General features: G+C 45.7%; 1 protein-coding gene across 2 annotated transcripts in view; it reads right to left on the bottom strand.

Annotated features, from left to right (window-relative positions):
* Positions 1-5094, bottom strand: part of LOC109304857 (natural killer cells antigen CD94-like) — a 35044-nt gene extending 29950 nt beyond the window's left edge. Inside the window, exon 1 of one of the 2 annotated variants that reach the window (XM_019527688.1) lies at positions 4910-5094. The gene's annotated coding sequence lies outside the window, so the exon portion shown is untranslated. The remainder of the gene's footprint in view (positions 1-4909) is intronic. The other variant, XM_019527689.1, reaches the window with a different exon arrangement.
* Positions 5095-6488: the final 1394 nt, after the last annotated feature.

The following is a 6488-nucleotide window of genomic DNA, read 5'->3' on the forward strand; positions in this document are numbered from 1 at the left end:
GGGGTGGGGTGGGTGTGCCGCTCCCACCAAACCCCGGGGGGGGGGGGGGGGGAGGGGCAACAAGAAATAGGGGATACACTGTTTACCTGAGCGCCTGTCGACATAACTAGAAACAATGGCCACAAACTGGAAGAGAGCAAATTTAGATTAGACATCACGAAAAAATTCTTTATAGCGAGGGTTGCTAAAATATGGAATATGCTTCCAAGGGAACTGGTGCTGTCCCCTTCCTTGGAGGTATTTGAAAGGAGATTGGACAAACACCTGGCTGTGGTCATCTGACCCCAGCACTCTTTCCTGCCCAGGGCAGGGGGGGTTGGACTCAATGATCTAATAGGTCCCTTCCAACCCTAACAACTGTGAAATTATGAAAGAGGGCTGGGGTCATATGACCCCAGCCAGGTGCTTGTCTAGTCTCCTCTTAAAGACCCCCAAGGTAGGGGACAGCACCACCTCCCTTGGAAGCCCATTCCAGATCTTGGCAACCCTAACCATAAAGAAGTTCTTCCTGATGTCTAACCTAAATCTACTCTCTGTCAGTTTGTGGCCATTGTTCCTAGTTACTCCAAGGGGTGCCCTGGTAAGCAGAGCATCTCCTAATTCTTGCTGCCCCCCACCCCCCAATGAATTTGTAAAATAGCCACAAGATCCTCTCTCAGCCTTCTCTTGCAGAGGCTGAAGAGATCCAGGTCCCTCAGTCTCTCCTCATAAGGCCTTCCCTGCAGGCCCATAATCATATGAGTGTCCCTCCTCTGAACCCTCTCAAGGTTATCCACATCCATCCTGAAGTGCAGTGCCCACAAATGGACGCAGTACTCCAACTGCAGCCTCACTGATGCCACATCGAAGGGAACCATCACCTCCCTGGACCTGTTTGTGATGCACCTGCTAATGCATGATAGAGTGCGGTTAGCTTCACTGATTACTTCATCACATTGATGGCTCATGTTCATCTTAGAGTTAACTGTGACTCCGAGATCCCTTCATGCTACTGTGCTGCTGAGAAGGTCATCCCCTAGCCTATAGATGTCCTGGTGATTCCTTCTCCCTCAATGCAGCACCTTGCACTTGTCTCTGAACTGCATCCTATTCTTTTCTGCCCACTTTTCCAACCTGTCCAGGTCCGCCTGCATTTGATCCCTTCCCACTAGTGTGTTTACTTTATCCCATAATTTCATGTCATCCACGAATTTGGACAAAGTGCTTTCCATGCCCTCATCCAAGTCACCAATGAAGACATTAAATAGCACATGTCCAAGGACTGAGCCTTGGGGGATCCCACTGCCCACATCTTTCCAGGTCAATACCGACCCATCCACCACCACTCTCTAAGTGCAACCCCCTAAGCCAATTTGCCACCCACCTGACCATGTAATCATCTATGTCACAGCTGCTCAGTTTTATCATGAGAATGAGATGAGATACTGTATCAAGGGCCTTCTTAAACTCCAAGAGATAACATCTACCTCAGCACCTCCATCTAAGCATTTTGTGACCTGGTCATAAAAAGAAACAAGGTTAGTCAGGCAGGATCTACCTGCTATGAACCTGTGCTGGTTGCCCTTCAGCATTATTTTTCCTGCTGGGCTCCCACAAATGTGATCCTTGATAATTTTTTCAAAAGTTTTCCCAAGGATAGAGGTGAGATTAACTGGTCTATAATTATCCGGATCCTTCTTCCTCCCCTTCTTGAAAATAGGGACCACATCAGCCCTTTTCTAGTCCTCTGAGACCTGACCTAAGCACCATGTGTGCTCAACTAGCCATGCCAGTGGCTCTGCTATAACACTGGCCAATTTCTTCAGCACCCTTCTGTGAAGATCATTTGGGCCTGCTGACTTAAGCACATTCAGCCCCTCCAAGTGTCCCTTTACTAGGTTGGTGCTGACCATTGGTGGGCTGCTGTTCCTCCTCTGCCTATCTATAATGAAATAGGGAGATGTGTCTTGATCTGTGTTCAGGAATACAGAGGCAAAAAACTCATTGAAGAGTTCAGCCTTGGCCGTTTTATCTGTCACCAGTTGCTCTAGCCTGTCCTCTAGGGGTCCTATGTTAATTTCCATCGAAACATTTTCCCATTGTGGTTGATTTTTCTTTGGGTCAAAAGAAAAATAATGGAACACACTTGTACCCCTTCAAAAATATATTCAGTAGAAAACTGAATACTGAAGTCCCCCAAATTTCAACCCAAATACCAAATCCTCTCTGATGTATATATGACATTTAGAAGGCTTCTATCACTGTAGCATAACTAAAGAGTTAAAGAAATATAGATAAAGAAAGAGAAAGGGAATAATTTCAGGAGTGCAGAGGAACATTAATTCCCACTAAATAAATTAACAATCACTAAAGTGGCACATTGTCACCAGTAAAAGAAAGGAACAAAAGGATATCCGTGGAGCTGACATGCAACACTGGAGTACCAGGAAAGCAAAGAATACAGCTGTAAAAATAACCTGAATTTAAAAACTAAATGTATACCTGAAATTATAAGATTGAATACTTAAGTGTAAGAATTACTATAAGAGTTTCTTTAAATTTACCGGAAGTAGGGAGTCTGTGAAAGAATCGGTGATCCTGCTGAGCCACCAGCCTTGTCCCCATGTTTTACCTATGGCAGATTTTAAGGTGTTCTTGGTGGTTTTTGGCAATATGCATAGTAGTTGTATGTTTTTAAGAAATAAGACAAAAGGCAGAGCAGGATAACATCTAAAGACTAACTCATAGTTTCATAGTTTGTAGGGTCAGACGGGACCTGAGCAGATCATCAAATCTGACCCCCTGCCATGGGCAGGAAAGAATACCTCTCCTCATAGGGCCTGCCCTGCTGCCCCTTGATCATGTGAGTGGCCCTCGATGCTGTCCACATCCCTCCTGAAGTGCAGCCCCCAAAACTGGGCACAGTACTCCAACTGCGGCCTGACCAATATCACAGAGGGGGAGGATCACCTCCTTGGACATGTTCATGATGCATCTGTGGATGCATAACAAGGTGCAGTTACCCTTACTGACCGCATCCTCACTTTGGTGGCCCATGTTCATCTTAGAATCAATAATAACTCAAAGATCCTTTTCTGCCTCTGCACTGACGACAGGGGAGTTCCCCAACCTGTAGGTATGCTGCTGGTTCTTCCTCGCCAGGTGCAGTACCTTGCACACGTCAGTATTGAAACCCACCCTATTGTCATCTGCCCACCTCTGTAACCTGTCCAGATCTAGTTGTAGTCTGTCCCTCCCTTGTAGTGTGCCCACTTCTCCCCACATCTTAGTGTCATCTGCAAATTTGAACAAGGTGCTTTTCACCCCCTTTCCAAGTTGCTGATGAAGATGTTGAACAGTGCGGGCCTGAGGACAGAACCCTGGGGAACCCCACTGCCCACATCCCTCCAGGTCAAAAATTACCCATCCACCACCACTCTCAGTGCGGCCCACCAGACAATTTGCGACCCATCTGACTGTGTAGGCATCAACGCCACAGTTGCCTAATTTTTTTTAATGAGAATGGGGTGAGAGATGGTGTTGAAGGCCTTCCTAAAGTCCAAAAAGACTACGTCCACTGCGACACCTGGGTCCAAGGATTTTGTGACCTGGTCATGGAGGGCAACCAGGTTGGTCTGACAGGACCTGCCTCTAATGAACCCATGTTGGTTGCCCCTAAGCATAATCTCCCCTGGTGGTCCCTTGCACATGTGCTCCTGGATAATTTTCTCAAAGAGCTTCCCCAGGACTGAGGTAAGACTAACAGACCTATAGTTTCCTGGGTCCTCCTTCCTCCCTTTTTTTTGAAAGAAAAAACTTTTGAAACTCATTCAGAAAGTCATAAACTTTGGTAGGCTACAGCCTATTTGGTCAGATGCCATAAACAGAGTAGTCAGACAAACATTCCTGTAGCATAGATTATATAGAAATTATCCTACCTTGAGCAGGGACCAGACTAGATGGCTTTATAGAAAAGCAGCAGAGAAAAGCCTCTCTTAGTGGCAATCTGCTGTGACTGCCAAATGCAAACTGCAAAATGCTTAGACTGGGCCTGCTGCCTAATTAGCCTAACTGCATTTTAAAATCTGACTTTGGCCTTTTATAGTTGCTCTTCATGGGTTTTTTCTAGTTAAGTTAGTTTTTTGTAATTGTTCGCGCTTTCCAGATAAAAGCCAGCAAAAAGAACTGTTCAGTCTTGAGTATAATTTACATTTACATTGATCTAACACTGACAGTTATCAACACACACTACTATGTTTTAGACTATAATGTCCTTGTTTCACAATAAGTTAACTAACTTTTTTTTGTCATAAGTATATATATCTAACCTACCAAATAGTAAAGCTTCTCTCTGCTGTTCTAATTGCTTAAAATATTTGACCATTATTGACAGTGTTTGACAACTATTTGATCAATTAACAGAGAATTTTTGACCTGTCAAATACCCAACCCTAGAACTGGATGCCTTAAAGTTTTGTACTAGATCCCATCTTATTAAATATATTCCCCATTGATCTGGAAAGGGGACTACAGAGTGAAGTGGTAAAATCCACAGAGATGTCACAAAGTAATTCAAATTAATCAAGACTAGAGAGGACACCAAAGAAACCTAACAAGCTAGGCAAACCTACAACATAATTGAAAATAAAATGCAGGGGCAACTAATACAAAGTACTGCGTACTGGAAAGGAAAATTTGAACTATTTTTTTACTTTTATAGGGTTCAAATGAACTCAAAGAAGGCTCTTGGTTGTGAAAAGCTCACTGAACTAAGCTCTGGTCTGTAGACGCATACACATGCATACAAAAGATGACTCTTCTATTATGGCCACATCCATTTATAGCCATTGCTGCTCATCTCCTAATCATGAGGTTAGAGTATATAGCAAATTACCTTTTGTAACAAGCAAAGCCCCTATAGAAGCATTACCTTAGTTTGTGGCTGTAGATCCAAGGACAAGGGCTGAAATCCTGCATAGGAACTTTAAATCCTGCACCAGCTTTGCCTCTTGAGCAGAGAGAGAGAGAGTGGGCAGTGTGAGTTCAACACTTGACTATTTTGTTAAACCTAGACAAACACTAGCCAGGAGATGGAAGATTATTTGTTCAGAAATGTTCCGAAAGAAACCGCACAGGAAGTCCTCAAGTTGTTAATTTGAAAAGTGGTGCCTTTGTCCACATGCCCAATGCATCTGACATCAAAGCCTGCTTGCCTGCAGATATTTTGAAACTGTTAAGTCACTGCCAGGAACACAATAACCAACCAGAACTCAAGTTAAGTCCAATCATTTCCTGACCAATAGTCTCACGTAACCTCCTCACTCCAGTTCTTAATGAAACCTTTTCTTCTTGCATGCCAAAGGTCATTCAGTGCATGAAAAAGTTCCCCACTGATTTCAGGGGCTCTGGGTTGGGGCCTGTGGCAGGGGACTGTTTGTGCCTGCCACTTTAAGATCAGAGCCAAACAGCCAGCAGGTGCTTGATTGTGGCAGCCATTTTTAGATCCCTGGCTGCCTAAATAAATAGATCGGTTCCCTGCTGGCAAGCCAGGCAGCTTGCATCATCCTGGAGGTAAGAGAGGAGATATAGGGAATAGCTAGGAGGCTCCTGGTCCTGGGCATGACCTGAAATTGCATCCTACCAGGAGTGGGTGGCCTGGTGGGGCTCTCAGTAGTGTGAGAGCCCCCAGGAAATGCCAGACCAGTTACCCCCCCCGTGACAGGCAGGTTGGGGCACCTTAATAATCCCAGCTCCCACAACTGGGTTGGTTACCCCCTTGTAGGGTCCAGAAGCTGGACTCCAGAGAGAGAGTGGGGCTATAGACTCAGAACCTGTCTTGAAATGCCCCGGCTGGTCATAGACTCATAGAAGTAGGGTCGGAAGGGACCTTGTAGATCTTCAAGTCCGACCCCCTGCCTGGGCAGGAGAAAAACTGGGCTCAAATGACTCCAGCCAGGTAGGCATCCAGCCTCTTCTTAAAGACCCCGGGGTAGGAGCCAGCACTTTCCTTGAAAGTTGGTTCCAGATCCTAGCTGCCCTAACTATGAAGTAGTTCTTACGGATGTCTAATCTAAATCTAATCTCTAACAACTTGTGGCCTTTTTCCTTGTTATGCCAGGAGGTCCTAGGGGGAAAAAGGTCTCTCCCAAACCCTTCTGGTCCCTCATAGTGAGTTTATAGACTGTCACCAGGTCCCCCCTCACCCTTCTCTTGTGAAGGCTGAACAGGTTCAGGTCCCGCAGTCTCTGTCATTGTAGGGTCTGCCCTGTTGTCCCCGGATCATGCAGGTGGCCCTCCTCTGGACCCTCTCAATGTTGTCCACATCTCTCCTGAAGTGGGGCGCACAGAACTGGACACAGTACTCCAGCTGTGGCCTGACCAGTGTCACATAGAGGGGGAGAATCACCTCCTTGACCCTGCTTGAGATGCATCTGTGGATGCACGACAAGGTCAGGTTAGCCCTGCCAACCGTGGCCTTGCATTGTCAGCCCATGTTCATCTTGGAGTCA

Source organism: Gavialis gangeticus, unplaced genomic scaffold, assembly GCF_001723915.1.
Source record: "Gavialis gangeticus isolate Ggan-Ray unplaced genomic scaffold, GavGan_comp1, whole genome shotgun sequence".
Classification (NCBI taxonomy): Eukaryota; Metazoa; Chordata; order Crocodylia; family Gavialidae; genus Gavialis; species Gavialis gangeticus.